Source organism: Cervus canadensis, chromosome 6 (assembly GCF_019320065.1).
Source record: "Cervus canadensis isolate Bull #8, Minnesota chromosome 6, ASM1932006v1, whole genome shotgun sequence".
Taxonomy (NCBI): Eukaryota; Metazoa; Chordata; class Mammalia; order Artiodactyla; family Cervidae; genus Cervus; species Cervus canadensis.
The window spans coordinates 96,722,318-96,744,732 of record NC_057391.1 but is presented as its reverse complement, the minus strand read 5'-3'; the positions used below and the strand labels follow the sequence as shown (position 1 = coordinate 96,744,732).

The 22,415-nt window shown below is 39.9% G+C and overlaps 1 long non-coding RNA gene across 1 annotated transcript in view; it reads right to left on the bottom strand.

Moving 5' to 3' along the window:
- Positions 1 to 12,729: 12,729 nt before the first annotated feature.
- LOC122443971 overlaps positions 12,730 to 22,415 on the bottom strand; it is a 16,154-nt gene continuing 6,468 nt past the window's right edge. Inside the window, exons 2-4 of the long non-coding RNA XR_006270161.1 lie at positions 13,634 to 13,786; positions 13,416 to 13,514; positions 12,730 to 12,790 (exon numbers count right to left, since the gene is read on the bottom strand). This is a non-coding gene — a long non-coding RNA (uncharacterized LOC122443971). The remainder of the gene's footprint in view (positions 12,791 to 13,415; positions 13,515 to 13,633; positions 13,787 to 22,415) is intronic.

The window sequence follows — 22,415 nt, the reverse complement described above, 5'->3', positions numbered from 1 at the left end:
AAAGGTGGTACCTGTTTCAGATGTTTCAAACAGATATCTTAATTATATTTGCATCTTATGGCAGAAGTAACCATTTTCTAATGTAGAGCTTGTCAAAGTCCAATGAAATCATACAAATGGTTGCAGGAACTTGAGGGACATCTCGTCTGTTAAATATGAATATAATTGTGCATTTACTTTTGTTTTTTGATGTTACATGTTTAATGTAAAGTTGGCATTCTAGGAAGATGTTCCATGTTTACCTGCTGTTAAGTACTCCCCAGCTTTAAAGGTTATCAAAGATTAAGGATTTCAATGGATATATCACAGCTTTGGTGATTTTTCTCTCCCCAAAGAATTTTTCTGGGTGGTGCAAGACCACCACAGGATGCTGCAGCATAAAAGTAGGTCTTAGGTAAGCCTCTCAGTGATGTGAACAGACTGCCAAACTTTCAGTAGATTAACCACTTAACGTTGTATGGTTTCCACATGTAAACATGAATTGGGTCTGTCTTGCCTGAGTTTGATCTCACTGACACCATACTGTAGCAATTAGAAATCAAGACGAGCTATTTTTCCTCTTGTAAGTACTACTGTACTATAGTTCAGTTTACCAAAGTTCTTTAGATGTCCAATTATCCTTAAATGATTACTTTCCTACATAGAAGTAGGGAAGGATCCCTTTTAAGTATATGGAAAAATGGACCGTAAAGGGTAAAATTGGATACATTTTAATTTGTTAAAATATTGAATAAATATTAATAGATTCACTTACAGATTTGAATTGATGTATATGCTATGCTATATTCAGTTCAGAACCACACTTTAACAGATAAGAAGTTTCCCATGATCAGGTGAAATCTTTCATTGAGATACATGAGGGATATGTATTTGTAACCTTATGTAGAATGCCAGTATGACTAATACTCTGAAGCCTAAATGTAACAGTAAAATTTTGGGAGCTACTTGGAGGTGGGAGAGAATTTGAGTCATTCTTGGAAGAAAATTGCAAAATATACTGCTTCTACTTTGCCTGGAAAAAAAAAAAAATACAGGTGGGCTTCTGACCTATTCCATAGGCTGTTCAACAACCCAAGATGTGACTCAATGAAAAAAGATGGTATAGGAAAACAGAACCTCTTGTGAATTTAACTCTGGAAACAAGAGAGAGAATCAGGAAATTGACAATCGAAGCAGAAGCTTAAAGGTTTCCATGAGGTAGAGTTTGGGACAAAAAGGTCATGCCATGGAGAATCATAAAAAAACAGAATCTAGAAGATTAATTTTAAACGTAAGGCCAAAAAAAAAAGAATGCAGATATGTAGGGTCAGGAAAGAATCAGTTAGATGATCGAAACAAGAAGTACTCTATAGAAACAAACAGATGCGGGGAGTGACTGTGTTACATTAACCACAGCACTGTCCCTTGGCTTCTCCTGGATTCCTGCACCTAACACAGTGCCTTGCCATAGTAGGGGCTCAACAAATGCGTTAGACAGATGGATGTTTATCCTCAGGATGACTCTTTACTTAAGGTAACCTTTCTGAATCTCTGCTCTTGTAACAGACCCTTTACCCCAGCACCCTGTAGAAAGTGTTTTCTTTAAGCTTGCTGTGTCATTTACTAAAAACACTCTTTTAATAACTTAATTTTCATTCTCCTTGATGTATTGAGTCTCTCCTTTGACTCTTGTGGTCCGGTGCTGCCCTAGTTCTCTTGCCTCTGACCACTCCCCTGCATTAGCTGGTTTCTCTTCCTTATCTCTGAGTAATAATCACCAGGACTGTCTTCAACTCTTTTCTGGTTCTGTACTCTCATCTTGCCAAGTGAGCTGTTCGTTCCCATAACTTCAGATACAGCTTCTACAAATGTGACTCCCACATCTGAATCTCTGAACCCACAAATGTGTCCTTTAAATTCAACATGACTTAAATAGAACTTGTCTCTCTTTCTCAATCAGTTCCTTCTTTTTAGGGATAATTGCTTTACAGAATTTTGTTGTTTTCTGTCAAACCTCAACATGAATCGCCCATAGGTTTACATATGTCCCCTCCCTTTTGAACCTCCTTCCTTCCCATCTCCCTCCCCATCCTACCCCTCTAGGTTGGTGCAGGTTGGTGCAGAACCCCTGTTTGAGTTTCCTGAAACATACAGCAAATTCCCATTGACTATCTGTTTTACACATGGTCATGTACGTTTCCATGTTAGTCTCTCCAACTTGACCTCTCTGTTTCTATTTATTGTACTACCAGCATCTCACTTTTGAAATCTGAATTACCTGTGGCTGTTTTCTTCTTCATTCTCCATCATCTAATCAGCTGCAAGATCTAGTTAACAATACTGATAGAAATGATAATTGCTAACACTCCTCTGGCTCAAAAATCTTTTTCCTCTCCATAGTCTACCAAAATAAGTTTTGTGTTTTCTTAAGGGCCCCAGAATTCAAAATTCTCTACAACATGTTGCAAACTCTTTTTTTTTTTTTTCATTTATTTTTATTAGTTGGAGGCTAATTACTTCACAATATTGTAGTGGTTTTTGCCATACATTGACCTGAATCAGCCATGTTGCAAATTCTTATTTCTAGTCTTATTTCCTACAGTTGTATAGAAAGAATTTTAAATTTATCATTCTTTTACATATTAATGAAAATAGGGGAAAACAATAGAATGGGAAAGACTAGAAATCTCTTCAAGAAAATTAGAGATTCCAAGGGAACATTTCATGCAAGGATGAGCACAATAAAGGACAGAAATGGTATGGACCTAACAGAAGCAGAAGATATTAAGAAGAGGTGGCAAGAATACACAGAAGAACTACACAAAAAAGGTCTTCACGACCCAGATAATCACGATGGGGTGATCACTCACCTAGAGCCAGACATCCTGAAATGTGAAGTCAAGTGGGCCTTAGGAAGCATCACTATGAACAAAGCTAGTGGAGGTGATGGAATTCCAGTTGAGCTATTTCAAATCCTAAAAGATGATGCTGTGAAAGTGCTGCACTAAATATGCCAGCAAATTTGGAAAACTCAGCAGTGGCCACGGGACTGGAAAAGGTCAGTTTCCATTCCAATTCCAAAGAAAGGCAATGACAAAGAATGCTCAAACTACCGCACGATTGCACTCGTCTCACACGCTAGTGAAGTAATGCTCAAAATTCTCCAAGCCAGGCTTCAACAATATGTGAACCGTGAACTTCCAGATATTCAAGCTGGTTTTAGAAAAGGCAGAGGAACCAGAGATCAAATTTCCAACATCCATTGGATCATCAAAAAATCAAAAGAGTTCCAGAAAAACATCTATTTCTGCCTTATTGACTATGCCAAAGCCTTTGACTGTGTGGATCACAACAAACTCTGGAAAGTTCTTAAAGAGATGGGACCACCTGACCTGCCTCTTGAGAAATCTGTATGCAGGTCAGGAAGCAACAGGTAGAACTGGACGTGGAACAACCGACTGGTTCCAAATATATATACAGTGGAATATTACTCAGCCATAAAAAGGAGGAAATGATGCCATTTCCAGCAACATGGATGGACCTAGAGATTATCATGCTAAATGAAGTAAGTCAGAGAAAGACAAATATCATAGAATATCACTCGTATGTGGAATCTAATTTTTTAAATGATACAAATGAACATATTTACAAAACAGAAACAAACTTTTGATTACCAAAGGGGAAATGTCAGGGGGAGGGCAAATCCAGAGCTTGGGATGAATATGCACACACTACTACATATATAAGATAGATAACCAACAATTGTATAACAGCAATTGTATAACACAGGGAACTCTACTCAATATTCTGTGAGAACCTGTAAGAGAAAAGAATCTAAAAAAGAATGAATATATATGTATGTATAACTGAATCACTTCGCCATACAACTGAAACTAACACCACATTGTAAATCAACTATACACCAGTAACACTAAAATTTGAAAAACTAAGTAGACTAGTTGTTGCTAGGGCTGGAGCAAGGGGGAAATGAGGAGTGATTGCTAATGGTATGGAATTTCTTTTGGAGTGATAAATATGTTCTAAAGTTAGATAATGGTGATGGTTGTACAACTTTGTGAATATGAAAAAAGCCATTGAATTGTACACCATAGAAGGGTGAATTTTGTGATATGAAATATAGGTATTTCATGTGAATTCATCTTGCCAATTGAGGTTTTGCCAGTTATCCTGACTTTCAAGAGTATAGCCGCTGCTATAAAACAAGGGATTCTCTTAATCTTATTAGCTAATATTTATTGATCTTTCATTGTGGAAAATAACTGCATATAAATGAATCCTCATATAACTTTATATAGAGTCTGCAAAGAGTTGGACGTGACTTAGTGGCTGCACAACAACAAGTTTATGAGATAGATATTTTTCCATTTTTAAGGAGATTGAAGATTGTATGTTAAGTCACTTCAGTCGTATTTGATTCTTTGCAACCCTATGGACTATATAGCCCACCAGGCTCCTCTGTCCATGGGATTCTCCAGGCAAGAATACTGGAGGTGATTGCCATGCCATCCTCCAGGGGATCTTCCCGACTCAGGGATTGAACCCATGTCTTTTACGTCTCCTGCATTGGCAGGAGGGTTCTTTACCACTAGCGCCAACTGACATTGAAGCTTAGAGAGGCTAAAGGACTCGCCAAGGTTACCTAGTAATTAAGTGACAAAGCCTGGGTTTGAACTGTTTGTAGGACCAAGAGCCCATTATCCTAATAATCATTTAGTCACCAGAAAGCCAACCAGTGTTTTATGCAGTTGAATTTATCAAATGGGTCAAATTTGTGAGGCAAAAAAACCTGTAAAAAACTTCCTACTGCTCTAGAGGGAGGAATGCAATTGGAAGTCAAAGAAGTTTCTGACATTGCTCTACCTGGAAATCTTAGGAAATCACACCCACTGACAGACCCTTATGGAAAGTCTAACCTTAAGGCAGAGGGATAAAATCCAAGTCAGGGATTAATTTCATCCTTCTAAGCCTGTCTAAGAAAGCCATCCTTCTCCACTCACCAAGCGCATTCTTCTAGAACAGAGAAAAGGCAAGGAGTAATGAAGTCCTTAGAAACTTGCAGAAGAAATACTTAGTTTTTCCCTGAGATTTTTTCCCCCTGATTTTTGAATTGTGATTTTTTAAATCATAATTAATAAAATATTTAAGGGAATTTTTTGTTTAGTAAGGACATTTGTTGCATATTTAAGAGCATTTTTTTCTCAGTTTTTGTTACTTCAAAGTAATTTTTTAAAGCTTTGATGGGCAGATTTTCTGAAGAATTAACCAAAAGCACAGAGAAATATGATTCATCTGTACAGGACAAATCACATGGCAGAGTTACCATACTAGCAAGACATATGCTTCACAAATCCTGCCATTTTCACATAAGAAGGGAGAATTATGAATTTTTTGACTTATCAGAGCTCAGAATTGAAAGAGATCTTAAGTCATTTAATTCACTCCTTTCCAGCTTCTGCTTGAAATTTTGAAATAAGGGGAGGTTCACAATTACACAATTTTTTTTCTTATTAGAAAAAAGTATCTATTTTTACTGACCTCACTGTAAAAGAATAAGAATGTAGTAGAAATAGGCAATAATGGAAGCTTTTTTCTCTAGAAATTATAAACAAAATACTTACACCTTTTTTGTTTCAACAGCTAAGGACAGAGAAGGGTAAGAGCAAATCTAAAGGTCCTGTGATAGAGGAAACTAGAACCTGATCTTAATGATTAATATACATATAATTTAAACTATATAAGAAGTGGTAACTAATGGAAATGATAATTTATGTCACAGTTTTGTGTTGATGAATCTGAGTATTTTTTTTTTTTACTTTCCTATAGTTGTAGTGAATAAACATCTTCTTTTATCTATATGACAATCAAGAAAACACTAACTTCAGAGTATAACTGCATTATTTTAGCTCTGAAGAGATCTTGAAGGAATTCAATTTAATATGTTTAATCAATTCAACTTTAAGTGTAAAGTACCAAGTGTGATAGTATAATGAGCAAATTAAATTTTTTCAATATAAAATAATAACATGATTACATTAAGAAGGAAAGTATATTTTTGTTTAGTTAATGTTTCTCAAAAGTTTGTGGTGGATTTCAATACTTACTGCCAAAATCTCTTCTCTAAATTCTCAATTATTCCAAGGCCTGGAAAGAATATAGAAGTTATAAACTGCCACAAGTTAACTTTTTCCATGAATTTTCTTTTATGCTGTAAAATCCATGCCCTCTTCTGTGATCCAGTTTTCCACATTACACTCAGGAAACCAGCTAACTTAAAAGGTTGCTCACCTCCATGAAGCTCTATCATCAGGCCACCAGGGGGCAGAGATAGACACTTGGACCAGAGCTCAACAGACCTCTAGGATGGCTGCAGATCAGGAGTCTGTGACTTGTTAGTTTGCTAAGAATGGGCCCAGAGATAACAGAAGGAGGGAAAGTTCAGTAACTGGGGATACAGGAAGGCCAGAGCGAGGTCTGGCTGATTCCGTGACAGTTTGTCAGTTGCTTTGGTCATCGTTAGGTTAAGAGAAAGAGAAACCCTGATTGAAACAGCCTCCCTGCCCACCGTTTTTTGGCAGGGAGAGGAAAACAACTCATTTAGATTCAAGGTGGCAGTCTAATCTTAAGGGTCACATATCCCCATTTCTGGCCTACATTGCTACCCGAAAGTGGAACGTCATCATCTGCCTGTAAGATTAATGCATGAGGAATAACCACTTCATCCCTGCTCCTGATTTCATCACAGCGTTGAGACCCAGCTGAGTGGTGTTAGTAGAGAGCTGTTCCACCTGAGAGCTTACATTCCATTGAAACAACCTATGCACTGAAATGACTCTGTCTCTGAGAAAGTAAAATGGCCTGGAGAACCCCAGACCATAAGGACGCAAGATGATAGAAGTCTCATTTTAAACACTTATGACAGTTTTCGCTGGCAGCGGTTGGCACCCAGCCTGTGCTCCTGAGTGACCTGTGAAGCGCCAGAACAGGACCCATGGTTCTCACTCACAGGGGCTCCTCCCACTCAGCCTGCTTCCTCCTGTGTCAGCCCCTACCTAGCTGTCCAGCCTTAGGCCCGTGACCCTCCCACCAGTGTATGCGATTGCCTACATGCCTGCTTCTGTGGCTGTGTGCATGCTGATTCTTCTGGGGGCCCTCCCTCCCTCACCCCAATCTTTATCTCTTCAGTAAACTCTCCCATAACCAGTCCCTTGTAGAAAATACTTTGCTGCCTGTGTACCACCTCAGCCTCAGCCCTGTTGACATTTTGGGCTGCCTAAGTCTTTGTTGTTGGGGAGCTGACCTATGAATTTGAGGATGTTTAGCTGCATCTCTGGCCTCTGCTCACTAGATGCCAGTATCACCACCCCCTCCCCCAAGTTGTGAGAATCAAAATTATCTCCTGACATTTGCCAAATGTCTGCTGGGGATATGGGAGTGGGACCCGTCCTCCAGCTGAGAACCATTGCTTCACACATTGGTACCGCGCAGTAGGCCTTTGTCCATGTTTTGCGTGACTGTTTTAACTGTCCGTCTGCACGTCTGCCCCTCCCCGAGTCACGAACAGCCGCTGCGCTGTGCAGTCTTGTGCTCACCGTGAAGGTGCACGGCATTCACTGGGTCAAGTTCTTTGTCAAATAAATGGCTATGAAATGCCGATGATCACCTAGAAATCATGTCCCCAAGTTAAAAAAAAAAAAAAAAGTGTGTTTCATCTTGAATGTTTTGTTGTTGGTTAAAATGTTTAACAATGCTTAGTAAAGATGATTGTACTAAACATTGAAGTCAGCACATTCCTGAGTCTTTGGCCCTGGGGCAAGAATAGTGGGTTAGGAGAGACAAGCCGTGTCTCCCTCCAGAACGATGAGTAACCGTGGCTAAGATGTCTAACTCCTCTGGGATCAGTTCTTCCATCTGTAAAATATGAATTCCTGAGGCTTCCCTTCCACCTCCAAAGTTTGTAATTCCAAAACCTATTTAGCAAGAGGTCCAAAATCTCACAAAAAGGCATTTCAAGATTTTATTTCACTATTCAAAAATAAAGTTTTGGGCAAGGGGGCAGTAGACAGTGATGTTTAACAAACTGCATGCCAGCTCTGTGATGACCTAGAAGGGTGGGATGGGGCAGTGGGGTGGGAGGGAGGCCCCGGAGGGAGGGAGCACATGTGTACATATGGCTGATTCATGTTGTCATACAGCAGGGGCTAACACAGCATTGTAAAGCAATTATACACTAATAAAAAAATTTTTAAACTACATACCAGGTTTTACCATGTAATTGGTAATCGGGGCGGGGGGGGAGTGGAAAACGAAAATATAGTCATAAGCCAAAGTTGCTTTTCTTTTCCAAGCCTCAATTTTATCATATGTTAAATGGAGATAATAGGGAGTTCCCCAGTGGTCCAGTGGTTAGGACTCTGCCCTTCTGCTGCAGAGGACACAAGTGCCATCCCTGGTTGAGGAACCAAGATCCCACAAGTCACGTGGCAAGGCCAAAAAATTTTTAAATAAATAAAAAAAATAGAGACAGTAATACATACCTCATAGGATTGTTTCGAGGATTAGATGAGATAATTTATGTAAAGTACTGAGCGGTATCTGGCATATAGTAAGCACCCAATAAATAGTCATAGCTATTGTTATTGTTATTGCACTAACATTGATGCAGAAAATAGTTTATAATGCCCCTTCAAATTAACTTTGTCTTGAACTATAACAAGAGATATAAGTATCTATAAGAGGTATTAATCTTAACAAGAGGTATTAATCTTCAAGAACCCCAATGGAACTTAATATAAATTGAAAGTTCAATTTTCCATCTTCGAGACTCCAAGGAAGCTACTGAGAAGTCAGTTATTTCCTCTTTTATGCCCCAGCAGCACCTAGCAGAAATTTCTGTCATAGAGTTTATTTCACTGCATTATTATTTATTTTTTTAAAGATCTTTTTATTTACTGACTGTGCTGTGTCTTCATTGCTGCATGGTTTTCTCTAGTTGTGGCGAGCAGGGGCCACTCTTGGTTGCGATGCTCAGGCTTCTCATTATGGGGGCTTCTCTTGTTGCAGAGCAGGGGCTCTAGGCGGGCGGGCTTCAGTCATTGTGGCACGTGGGCTCAGTAGTTGCGGTTCTTGGGCTCCAGGGCACAGCTTCAGCATTGTGGAGCACCGGCTTAGTTGCCCCTTGGCACATGGAATCTTCTCAGAGCAGGGATCTAATCAATGTCCCTTGCATTGCAGGGCAGATTCTTAACTACTGGACCAGCAGGGCCCTTCACTACATTCTTTCTTTCTTTGTATTATAACTGTTTTCACATCTCTTCCCCCCTAGTTGTGAGCTTCTTACAAGTGAAAGTGAAAGTCACTCAGTCGTGTCCCACTCTTTGCAACCCAGAATTCTCCAGGCCAAAATACTGGAGTGGGTTGCCTTTCCCTTTTCCAGGGGATCGTCCCAACCCAGGGATTGAATCCAGATCTCCTGCATTGCAGGTGGATTCTTTACCAGCTGAGCCACCAGAGAAGCCCACGAATACTGGAGTGGATAGCCTATCCCTTTCTCCAGCAGATCTTCTGACCCAGGAATCAAGCTGGGGTCTCCTGCATTGCAGGTGGATTCTTTACCATCTTGGATACGATCTTATTCATCTTTTTAACAACATGGGTCTATCATACTATCAAAAAAATTTTATTTTTAATTGGAGGATAATTGCTTTACAATGTTGTGTTGGTTTCTACCACACAAGAACATCAATCAGCCGTAAGTATATATATGTCCCTTCCCTCTCTTTTTTTTTTTTTGTCCCTTCCCTCTTGAACCTCCCTCCTACCCTCCACCCTGCTCCACCCCACTCCTCTAGGTTGTCACAGAGCACTGGGTTGCGCTTCCTGCATTATACAGCAGCTTCCCACTAGCTAGCTGTTTCACATATGACAGTGTATCTGTTCCAGTGCTACTCTGTCAATTAGTTCCACCCTCTCCTTCCCTGGCTGTGTTCATAAGTCTGTTCTCTATGTCTGCATCTTTATTCCTGTCCTGCAGATAGGTTCATCAGTACCATTTTTCTAGATTCCATATATGTGCATTAATATACAGAATTTTTTTTTTCTCTTTCTGACTTACTTCACTCTATAACAGGCTCTAGGTTCATCTACCTCCCTAGAATTGATTCAAATTTGTTCCTTTTTATGGCTGAATAATATTCCATTGTATATATGTACCACATCTGCTTTATCCATTCACCTGTCAGTGGACATCCAGGTTGCTTCCATGTCCTAGCTATTGTAAATAGTGCTGCAATGAACATTGGGGTACATGTGTCTTTTTGAATTATGGTTTTCCCAGGGTATATGCCCAGTAGTGGGATTGCTGGGTCATGTGGTAGTTCTGTTCCTAGTTTTTAAAGAAATCTCCATACTGTTCTCCATATGGTTGTATCAGTTAACATTCCCACTGACAGTGGAAGAGGGTTCCCTTTTCTCCATATCCTGTCCCCCATTTATTGTTCGTACATTTTTTGATGGTGGTCATTCTGACTGTATGAGGTGATACCTCATTGTAGTTTTTAATTTGCAAAGAATCTGCCTGCAGTGCAGGAGACCGAGAAGGGAAAGGTTACCCACTCCAGTATTCTGGCCTGGAGAATTCCATGGACTATTATAGTCCATGGGGTCACAAAGAATCGGACACAACTGAGCGACTTTCACTTTCACTTTTCATTGTATCTAACAATGAGCGATGTTGAGCATCTTTTCCATGTGCTTATTGGCCATCTGTATGTCTTCTTTGGAGAAATGTCTTTTCAGGTCTTCTACCCATTTTTTGACTGGGTTGTTTGTTTATCTGATATTGAGCTGCATGAGCTGCTTGTATATTTTGCAGATTAATCCTTTGTCAGTTGCTTCATTTGCAATTATTTTCTCCCATTCTGAGGATTGTCTTTTCTTCTTGTTTATGGTTTCCTTTGCTGTACAAAAGCTTTTAAGTTTAATTTCCCTGGTGGCTCAGACAGTAAAGAATCTGCCTGCAATGGAGGAGACCAAGGTTCAATCTCTGGATCAGGAAGATCCCCTGGAGAAGGAAATGGCAACCCACTCCAGTATTCTTGCCTAGAGAATCCCATGGACAGAGGAGCCTGGAAGGCTACGTGGGTCGCAAAGCGTTGGATGTGACTGAGCGACTGACACTTTCACTTTTCAGGGCTTATTTGTTTATTTTTGTTTTTATTCCCATTATTGTAGGAGGCGGGTCATAGAGTATCTTGCTTCAATTTATATCAAAGAGTCTTTGCCTATGTTTTCCTCTAAGAGTTTTATAGTTTCTGGTCTTACATTTAGGTCTTTAATCCATTTTGAGTTTATTTTTGTGTTTGGTGTTAGGAAGTATTCTGATTTCATTCTTTTACACTAGCTCTCCAGTTTTCCCAGCACCACTTATTGAAGAGACTGTTTTTCCCCATTGTATATTCCTGTCTTCCAGCGGCTACTGGAGCAGGAGATATAACACTATTAGAATTCTTTTCTACCACTGGCAGCTGACGGTCAGAAGGCCGCCCTGCAGGCCCTCCCCTGCTGCTCAGCACAGGCGGCACTAACATAAAGAGAAGCACAAAATCATTAACCAACGAGAAAGGGTCACTGCTTCATCCAAGATCCATTATGAGGATCTCAAGAAAACACTTTTTTTTTTCTTTTCAGAGTAAAAATGGAGAGACTAAAAAGCTCTTTGTATATTTGAGTTTCTAATAGTAAATAAGAAATGAATGAACCAATTAGTCCATGCAGAGGTTCATCTTGACCAGGATTCCCTTTCCAACAGAGGCAGCTAGTGAAGTTTTATCCTAGATTCTGTTCTAGAAAAGAGGGTATGGAGCCCAAGCATTAGCCATAGAAAGATTTGGTTTGAGTCTAGTCTCTGTGATATTGGGACATGTGACCTAGATAGTTAAAGTTCTCAAAACCTCAGCATGAAAATACTTCTTTAAAATTATTTTGTAATTTAAAAATAATGCATCATTAATCATCATAAGGTAAATGCAAATCAAAGCCATAGTTAGATACCATTTCACACCGATTAGGATGACTATAATTAAAAAGATAGATATGGGGATTCTCCGGTGCTCCAGTGGTTACAACTCACTGCTTTCACTGCCATTGGCCCAGGGTTTGATCCCTAGTCAGGGAACGAATGTCCCACAAGCCACATGGCGTGGCCAAAAATTAAAAAAAAAAAAAAAAATAGATAACAAGTGTCCACCCAACACAGAGCACCTAAATACATAAAGCAAATATAAGCAGACATACAGGAAGAAGTCAACAGTAACATAATAATAGTAGGGGACTTTAACACCCCACATACATCAGTAGATCATCTAGACAGAAAATCAATAAGGAAACACTGCCTTAAACACTATATTAAAACAGCTGAACAGATATATATAGAACATTCCATGCAAAAGCAGTAGAATACACATTCCTTCAAGTGCACGTGGAACATTCTCCAGAATAGATAATGTACTAGGCCACAAAGGAAGTCTCAATAAACTTAAGAAAACTGAAATCATATCAGGCATCTTTCCAACCACAATGCCATGAGACTAGAAATCAACTACAAGGGGAAAAAAACACATGGAGGCTAAACAATATGCTACTAAACAGTCAATGGATCACTGAAGAAATCAAAGAAGAAATTAAAAACATACCTGGAGACAAGACTTCTGGTGGTTCAGTGGTTAAGACTCTGTGCTTCCAATGCAGAGGATGCAGGTTCAGTCCTTGTTCCGGAAACTAAGATCCCACATGCCTTGCAACATGGCCAAAAATAAATAAATAAAATTATCACATCTTAAAGTAAGTACCTGGAGACAAACAAAAATGAAAACGCAGTGATCCAAAAATCTATGGGACACAGTGAAAGCAGTTCTAAGGGGGAAGTTTATAGTGATACAAGCCTACCCCAGGAATAACAAAAATCTCAAATAAACAACCTAACTTTATATATATAGGAACTAGAAAAAGAAGAATAAACAAAACTCGAAAGTTAGTGTAAGGAAAGAAATCATAAAGGTATCAGAGTGGAAATAAATGAAATCGGGACTTGAAAAACAGAAAAGATCAATGAAACTTCAGAATTTTTTTTTTTTAAAGATAAACGAAATTGATCAACCATTAACCAGACCCATCAGGAAAAAGAGAGAGCCCAAATAAATGAAAACCAAAATGAAAAAGAGATTACTGGGTACAATTATATGCCAATAAAATGGACAACCTAGAAGAAATGGAAAAATTCCTAGAAATGTACAGCCTCCCAAGACTGAATCAGGAAGAAAGAGAAAATATGAACTGACCAATTACTAGTATGAAATTAGTTGAATCAATAATTCCAAAGCTCCCAACCAAAAAAAAAAGCCCATGACCAGATGACTTACCATTTAGAGAACAGTTAACACCTATCCTTCTCAAACTGTTCGAAAAAAATTGCAGGAGAAGAAATGCTTCTGAACTCATTTTATAAGACCAGTATCATCCTGGTACCAAAACCAAATAAATATCACAAAAAAAGAAAATTTTAGGCCAAAATCCTTGACAAACATAGATGTAAAAATCCTTACAAAATACAATATTAGAGAATCAAATTCAACAATACCTTAAAAGGATCATATATCATGATCAGGTAATCCCAGAGATGCACGGATGGGTCAGCATTCACAGGACATCATTAACTGTATATTGTCACCATGCTTATTTAACTTATATGCAGAGTACGTCATGAGAAACACTGGGCTGGATGAAGCACAAGCTGGAATCAAGATTGCCAGGAGAAATATCAATAACCTCAGATATGCAGATGACACCACCCTTATGGCAGAAAGTGAAGAAGAACTAAAGAGCCTCTTGATGAAAGAGGAGAGTAAAAAAGTTGGCTTAAAGCTCAATATTCAGAAAACTAAGATCATGGCATCCGGTCCCATCACTTCATGGCAAATAGATGCAGAAACAGTGACAGACTTTACTTTTCTGGGCTCCAAAATCACTGCAGATGGTGATTGCAGCCATGAAATTAAAAGATGCTTACTCCTTGGAAGGAAAGTTATGACCAACCTGGACAGCATATTGAAAAGCAGAGACATTACTTTCTCAACAAAGGTCCATCTAAGCAAGGCTATGGTTTTTTCAGTGGTCATGTATGGATGTGAGAGTTGGACTATAAAGAAAGCTGAGCACCAAAGAATTGATGCTTTTGAACTGTGGTGTTGGAGAAGACTCTTGAGAGTCCCTTGGACTGCAAGGAGATCCAACCAGTCCATCCTAAAGGAGATCAGTCCTGGGTGTTCATTGGTAGGACTGATGTTGAAGCTGAAACTCCAATACTTTGGCCACCTGATGCAAAGAGCTGACTCATTTGAAAAGACCCTGATGCTGGGAAAGATTGAGGGCAGGGGGAGAAGGGGATGACAGAGGATGAGATGGCTGGATGGCATCACTGATTCAATGGACATGGGTTTGGGTGAACTCCAGGAGTTGGTGATAGACAGGGAGGCCTGGCATGCTGCGGTTCATGGGGTCTCAAGGAGTCAGACATAACTGAGCAACTGAACTGAACTGAATGAAAATTATATGATAATTTCAATTGATGCAGAAAAAGATTTTGACAAAATTCAACATTTACTTGTGATTAAAAACTCAATGAAGTGGGTATAGAGGGAATATATACCTCAACATAATAAAGGCCATACATGACAAGCCCACAACTAATGTTATACTCACTAATGAAAAGCTAAAAGATCAGGAATAGGACAAAGATGGCTACTCTCACCACTACTCTCACCACTGTTATTCAGTGTAGTATTGGAAGTCCTAACTATAGCAGTCAGGCAAGAAAAAGAAAAAAAAGAAATCCAAGTTGAAAAGGAAGAAGTAAAACTTTCACTGTTTGCAGATGACATTATATTATATGTAGAAAATCCTAGATACCACCATAAATCTACTAGAACTCATCAATGAATTTGGTAAAGTAGCAGGATATGAAATTAATACACAGAAATCTGTTGCATTTGTATACATTAACAATGAACTGTCAGAAAAATTAAGGAAACAGTCCCAAAGAAACATTAAACCCTGCTGTGATGCTGGAGGAAAAAAAGAAAGAAAACAGCCCCATTTACAGTCCTATCAAAAAGAATAAAATACCTAAGAATAAATCTAAGGACATAAAAGACTTGTACTCAGAAAACTATAAACAGTGATAAAAAAAAAAATCAAAGATGAAATAAGCAGATGGAAAGATACTCTGTGTCTGTGGATTTGAAGAGTTAATATTGCTAAAGTGACCATACTTCCCAAAGTAATATACAGATTCAGTCCAGTCCCTATCAAAATACCAGTGGCACTCTTCACATAAGTCTAAAATTTGTACGGAAGCATAATAGACCCTGACTAGCCAAAATAATCTTGAGAAAGAAGAACAAAGCTGACAGTATCACATGCTCTGATTTCAAACTCTACTACAAAACTACAGTCATCAAAACAGTATGCTGCTGGCATAGAAACAGACAAATAGACCAAGGAATAGAACACAGTGGCCAGAAATGAACCCACATTTTATAGGCAATTAATCTAGGACAAAGGAAGCAAGAATAGTACAGTAGGGGAAAGATAGCCTCTTCAGTAAATGATGTTGGGGAAATTTGACAGCTACATGCAAAAAAAACAACTGGATTACTTTCTCACAGTATACACAAAAATGAATTCAAAATGGGTTAAAGACTTATTTATATATAAGACCTAAAACCAGAAACCTTCTAGAAGAAAATAAAGGCAGTAAGCTGTCTGACATCACTCTTAGTAATATTTCCTTGGCTATGTCTCCTCAGGCAAAGGAAATGAAAGCAAAAATATCCAAATGGGACTTCATCTAAGCTTTTGCATAGCAAAGGAAACTATTAACAAAATGAAAAGGCAACCTACTGAATAGAAGGTATTTGCAAATTTATATCCAATAAGGGGTTAATTCATAGTATACAAAGGACTTACATAACAAAAGATAAAAAAGAAACAAACTGATTTAAAAATGATCAGAAAATCTGAATAGACATTTTTCGAACAAAGACATACAGATGGCTACAGACTTAAGATGCTCAACATTAGTAATCATCAGGGAAATGCAAATCAAAACTGCAATGAGATATCACCTCACACGTTAGAATGGCCAGTATCAAAAAGATAACAAATAAGTCGTGTTGGCAAGGATGTAGAGAAAGGGGAACCCTTGTGAACTGGGAATGTAAATTGGTACAGCCACTGTGGAAAATAGTATAGAGATTACTCAAAAAATGAAAAATAGAACTAGAACTACCTCATAATCCAGCATTTCCTCTCCTGGGTATTTATCCAAAGAAAACAAACTTATCCAAAGAAAACTAATTAGAAAAGGTATATGTCCCTCTCTGTCATTGCAGCATTATTCACAGCAGCCAAGATAGGAAGCAACCTAAATGCCCATCAATAGATGAGTGGATAAAGAAGTTGTGGCATATATTTTTATATAATGGATATTACTCAGCCATAAAAAAGAATGAAATCTTGCTTTTTGTGACAGCATGGATGGACCTAGAGGGTGTTGTACTAAATGAAATCAGTCAGAGACAGACAAATACTGTCTGATTTCACTTATATGTGGAATCTAAACTTCAGAACAAATGAACAGACTTAACAAAATAGAAACAATTTTAATTACAGAGAAAAACTAGTGGTTGCCAGAAAGGAGGGAGTAAGGGAGGAAAGAAATCAGTGAGGGAGATTAAGAGGTACAAACTTCCAGTTGCAAAATAAGTCATGGGTATAAAATGTATAGTATAGCTATGTGATATCTTTGTATGCTGACAGTATAAGCACAGTGACTATCTTGAAGTGAATAGAAACATCAAATCTCTACATTGTGTAACAGGAACTAATATAGCATTGTCAATTATACTTCAATAATAAATTGATAGAAAAAGAGATCATATGTGTGGTTACTCAGAAGCAGGGGGTTGTGGAAGAGAGAATTCAGTGAAGGTAGTCAAAAGGTACAGATTTCCAGTTATATGTATAGGGATTAAATGTACATGATAAATATAATGAACAGTAGGATGTTATATATAAAAGTTAAGAGAGAAAATTCTGAGTTCTCATCACAAGACAAACATTTTTTCTATTTCTTTAATTTTGTATCTATATGAAATTATGAATGTTCACTAAACTTACTGTCATAATCATATTGTGATATAATACCTTAAACTTAACGTGCTGTATGTCAGTTATATCACAATAAAATGGGAAGAAAACAAGGTGTTGGCAAGGATGTAGGAAAATTGGGACTCTCATATACTTCTAGTGGGAAGGTAAAATGGTGTGGCACCTTTGGAAAACAGCCTGGCAGTTCCTCAAAATGTTAAAGATATAGTTACTATATGACCCAGCAATTCCACTCCTAGATGGAATTCCACTCCACCCAAGAGAAAACATGCATATTGATGGGGCTTCCCAGGTGGTGCTAATGGTAAAGAAACTGCCTGCCAGTGCAAGAGACATAAGAGATGCAGGTTCGATCCCTGGGTCAGGAAGATCTCTGGCGGAGAGCATGGCAACCCATTCCAGTATTCTAGCCTGGAGAATTCCATGGACAGAGAGGATTCTGGCAGGCTACGGTCCATAGGGTCACACAGAGTCAGACATGACCAAAATGACTTAGCACACATCAGTTCAGTTCATGCATGCATATAAATGTTGATAATAGTATTATTTTTAATAGCCAAAAAATCAAAACAACCAAAATGCTCAATAACTAATGAATGACTAAACAATATGTAGTGCAATATACAATGGAATATTATTCAGCAATAAAAAGAAATAAAGTGCCAGTAGTTGCTAAAATGGATGATCTTTGAAAATACTATATAACAAGTGACAGTAGCCAGTCACAGAAGACCACATACTGTATGATTCCATTTATATGATTTATCAAGAATAGGCAAATCCATCCAGACAGAAAGATTAGTGGTTCCTTAGGCTGGGAGTGGTTGGGGAGAAATGGGTAGTGATGGCTAATCGGTACTGTGTTTCTTTTTGGAGGTGATGAAAATGTTTTAATATTGAGAAGATAGTTTCACAATTCCATGAATATACTGTAACCCCCTGAAGTACATTGTAAATAGGTGAATTTTACAGTTTGTGAATTATTCCTTAATAAAGCTTTAACCAAAAAAAAAACACCTAAGATGCCACAAAAATGATACACACAACAGTGTGAGATATTTAGATTTAGATACAAGTCCTTGAACCTAGTGAGGAAGTGTGGTGCCCAGAGGAAAATGGTGGGAGCCCAGAGAAGGGAGCAGTGCCCAGTGATTAAGGCTCTACTTAAAGCGCTGACCTGCTGACTGAGGTGGTCCTTGTCTTGGACCCACAAACGCCTGTCTCTCGACAGACCACTGACCTCGTGACTAGCCTGTCCCTTCTCCGCTCTGCCCAGGAAAAGAGAACCCTTGGGGTGACACCAGGCAGCCCTGCACAGCAGTGCCCGGCGTCCTCAACCCCCACCCACGCACCCAGCAGCTTGTCAACGACCGTGGTGCTGTCTCCTGCTCCGCCCTGCCCCTTCTGGGTAGCGGTCCTGTGAGAACGGAAGAGAAAGCCTGCGCCCCAGCGGCTGCCAGTTTCTGCCTCGCCGCGGCTTGATGGTCTGCTCAAGACTGAGCTTGAGCAAGCCGAGCCCGGGTGCCTGGCTACCCGGGGCGGGAAAAGAGTACCACGGAGCCAGAGGTCGGGGCAGAAAGGGAGAAGCAGAGCGCGGGGCGGGCGGGCGTGGGGGCTCACGGTGAGCGCGCCAGGCTGGCGGCAGCGCCCAGAGGAGAACAGAGCCAAGGTCACGGAGCCGGAGTCAGGGCCCCCATTCCCACCAACTGGCTGGCAGAAATCACAGGCTTTCTCTCCCTTTAACCCGTTATTTTAGTTTATCAACTGCCCAATCAAAATCCAAGCCCGTGGTAGCTTGTCACAAGTCTCTGGGCAGAAAGCGCTGTTTCAGGTTAGAAAGGGGACTTTGCAGTCCGGAGTCTTTCTCTGAAGTTTCGTTTTCTGAGAAAGGGGAGGGGCCAAGTTCGTTGCCTTGGTTGTTTTTTTTCTTCCCCCTAGTCATTAGATTAGCAACTCTCACTTTCTGGAAAACTGGTTCCTAATGGCAGTAAGTCTCTCTGGGAGAAGTTTTGAAAATTAATAGGGCTGCCTTTGCTTGTTCCGTTGATGGGGTCCCTCTAGATATTTAAGGGCTGAGCCAGGGACCCCAGCCTATACACCCACTCTGTTTCTTTCTTCCTCTCCATCTTTGAAAACCCTGCTTGTAATCTGGGCTTTACAATCACATGATGAGGTGAGTTTTGTTTTGCAATTATTTTAATTTTCTTCCTTGATTATTTACTGATCATTTACTATGCCAGACCCATATATGCTGAATTTTCCAAGAAGGCAACTACTAGGCAACTCAAAGGAAGATATATATTTGGGGTTTTTGTTTGTTTGCTTTTGGTTTTTTACCTAGAGATTTTTCACCATTTCAAAGAATCATACCACAGCAAGCAATACCGTGTCTGGACTGGAGCCATGCGTATAAAGCAGTTCTCAGTCGTCAGTGTCATGGGCGACAGAGATCCTAGACCAGTTGTGAGCATCTGACACTTCATTACAGTAGCCAGTGCAGCCAGGCTAGAGCATTCACGTACTAAGTTGCTTAGCTTTCATAATCAAATTAGTAAAAAGATTACCATTAAACAGTTGTTATAAACAGGAGGTGCTAGATGTGACTGGAGTTGAAGCCTCTAATCCACACTGGAGTCCTAGGGACTGTGCCCGCCTCAGTCTGCCAGCCCTGAACTTGACCACTAACTCCCTCTCCTAGAGCTCTTAACAGGTAATCACTGGTTAGTAGCTGAGAACTCTTCATTTTATAGATAGGGAAACCAATCATAAGAAATGTTAAGAGATTTGAAAAAGGATGAACTGTGACAGAGGCAGGTCTAGACACTCTGGAAACAACTCTATAGTTGTTGTTGGTTTTTCCCCCACCAGCTCTGTATGAAGAAGTTTTTCCTTGTATCTCCTGCTGTGGTTTTAGGCAATTTTATGTGTTCTAGTGAGCTGTGAAAATAAATAACCACTGGAAATAAAGCAGTTGCCTAGAGCTTTACATTTTACGGAGCTCTTCTTACCACAGTCCCCTTCTCAGAATAACCCTGGAACAGAACCTGACTCAGAGTAGACACTCCATATTCACTGAATGAATGATTGACCAAATAAATGAGTAAATGTTTGATGTAAAGATGATTCTCCCATTTATGGATATGGTGACAAAGAATCAAGACAGTAATAATGACTTTTCCAATTTCTTTTGTGGAGTTAGAATTAAAACTTAAACAAAACATGACTTTTCCCTTTCCATTTGTGAAATTAGGATTTAAACTCAAGTCTGAGTTCAGTGGCATTCACTCACACTTTAATGCTTTGTTTTTGGTGTTCAGTCACCAACTTGTGTCCAACTCTTTTCTACCCCGTGGACTGCAGTACACCAGGCTTCCCTGTCCCTCACCATCTCCCGGAGTTTGCTCAAGTTCTTGTCCATTGAATTGGTGATGCCACCCAATCACCTCATCCTCTATCGTCCCCTTCTCCTTCTTCCTTCAGTCTTTCCCAGCATCAGAGTCTTTTTCAGTGAGTCGGCTCTTCGCATCAAAGCAATGAAACTTCAGCTTCATCATCATTCTTTCCAATGAGTATTCAGGGTTCATTTACTTTATGATTGACTGGTTTGATCTCCTTGCAGTCCAAGAGACTCTCAAGAGTCTTCTCCAGCACCACAATTTGGAAGCATCAATTCTTTGGCACTCTGCCTTCTTTATGGTCAGAAACTTATAACTTACAGTGAAAGTTTGTGATTACATGTGCTGTGCACCCAGCAGAGGAAGTTTACAGGAAACCCACAGTAGCAAACTGATGCCCCACCCATGGTCTGTGAGTCCATCCCCAGCTTTTTCATATTTTGCTGCTATCAGTTAGCACATGCGCATTATCCCTAGGGCTGCAAATTACCCTCAGGCACTGGAGTGAGCTGGCAGTACCTTGGCATTCTATGTTTCACCCTTCTTCACACTCCTGACATCGTCCAGGCTGTGTCCAAGCAAAGCCAGGCTGATATGGAATACCAAAGGCCAGCTTCTTTGCTACAAGGCAGGACAATCTCTGCCATGCACTCCTGTGTTCTGAGCTCCCATGGGCATAGGTTGAGTGTAGGGTTTTTGAAATCACACCCTCATTTGGCTTCTTCTCATTTCCTATCCTTCATCCCCACGCCCTTTTTAGTTTCTCCTGGAAGCCCTAAATCACAGATTAATACATCCAGATCCTTGACTCAGGGCCCGCTTCTGCAAGAACAAGTCATAAGACATTCACTGACTCTTCAGATGAGGAAAATGGTATGCACAGTTGCAGACAGCTTAATATACCTAGAAAACCACTTCAAGTAACAGAATGGCATTGTGTGGCATCAAGAGTCCTCTCTGTTTTCTAAGTGAAAAACAGTAAAAAGAGGAAGTGGCCCATGGGGGAGGGGAAGATTGCACATCACTGCGGTCTTCAGCTGGGACTGTGTGCTATAGAAATATTAACATCTCCTTCAGGTCAATGCAGTTCAGTCACTCAGTTGTGTGCGACTCTTTGCGACCCCATGAACCACAGCAGGCCAGGCCTCCCTATCCATCACCAACTCCCAGAGCCAACCCAAACCCATGTCCATTGAGTCGGTGGTGCCATCCAACCGTCTCATCCTCTGTCGTCCCATTCTCCTCCTGCCCTCAATCTTTCCCAGCATCAAGGTCTTTTCAAATGAGTCAGCTCTTCACATCAGGTGGCCAAAGTATTGGAGTTTCAGCTTCAACACCAGTCCTTCCAATGAACACCCAGGCCTGATCTCCTTTAGGATGGACTGGTTGGATCTCCTTGCAGTCCAAGGGACTCTCAAGAGTCTTCTCCAACACCACAATTCAAAAGCATCAATTCTTCTGCACTCAGCTTTCTTTATAGTCCAACTCTCACATCCATACATGACCACTGAAAAAATCATAGCCTTGACTAGGCAGACCTTTGTGGGAAAAGTAATGTCTCTGCTTTTTAATATGCTGTAGTTTTGTAGAATTTGTGATCATCTGTGTTGTGGGGAACTAAGGAAGATGAATAACTCTGTATCCAACTAATGAGAGGAGATATATGGAATTTAGTGCATAGTAAGTACTTGGGCTGCCCTCATAACTCAGTTGGTAAAGAATCTGCCTGCAGTGTAGGAGACCTGGAATCGATTCCTGGGTTGGGAAGATCCAGTGAAGAAGGGGTAGGCTACCCAC